Below are 526 nucleotides of genomic sequence, written 5' to 3'. Positions count from 1 at the left end.
AGAGAGAGAGAGAGAGAGAGAGAGAGAGAGAGAACAGAGACAGAGAAGACAGAGACAGAGAGAGGAGACAGACAGACAGACAGACAGATAGACAGACAGACAGACAGACAGACAGACAGACAGACAGACATAGCTTTCTAGCTCCCCCTTTGGGCTCCTTAGTCAGGAATCTGTGAAATACTGTTTTCATTATAATATTCCACCTGCGAGTATATGAAGCTGATGCTTTTCTTTTCAACCAGACTTTTTGTATTTTAATATGATGGGTACTGGAGTCCCACTAACGTAGGATTTATTTTTTTCTGCAAACCAGACCAAACCTCCCTCCCCTCCAGGGCTTCCGTGAGCCGGACCTTTCCCGTTGGTCCACATGCAACATGGCCCCACTACAGAAGCCTGAGAGAGCCCAGTTTCCCCTGAGAATTTCAAGGGAGTCCAAGGATGACGCTCTTCGCAGATCTGGTGAGAATGAACAGTATTTGGCCAGCTTTATGGAGCAGATAACACCCCATCCTCCACGGGCCAG

The sequence above is a fragment of the Octodon degus genome, unplaced genomic scaffold (assembly GCF_000260255.1).
Source record: "Octodon degus isolate 3935 unplaced genomic scaffold, OctDeg1.0 scaffold00005, whole genome shotgun sequence".
NCBI classification, from domain to species: Eukaryota; Metazoa; Chordata; class Mammalia; order Rodentia; family Octodontidae; genus Octodon; species Octodon degus.
Note: the sequence above shows the minus strand (reverse complement) of the source record.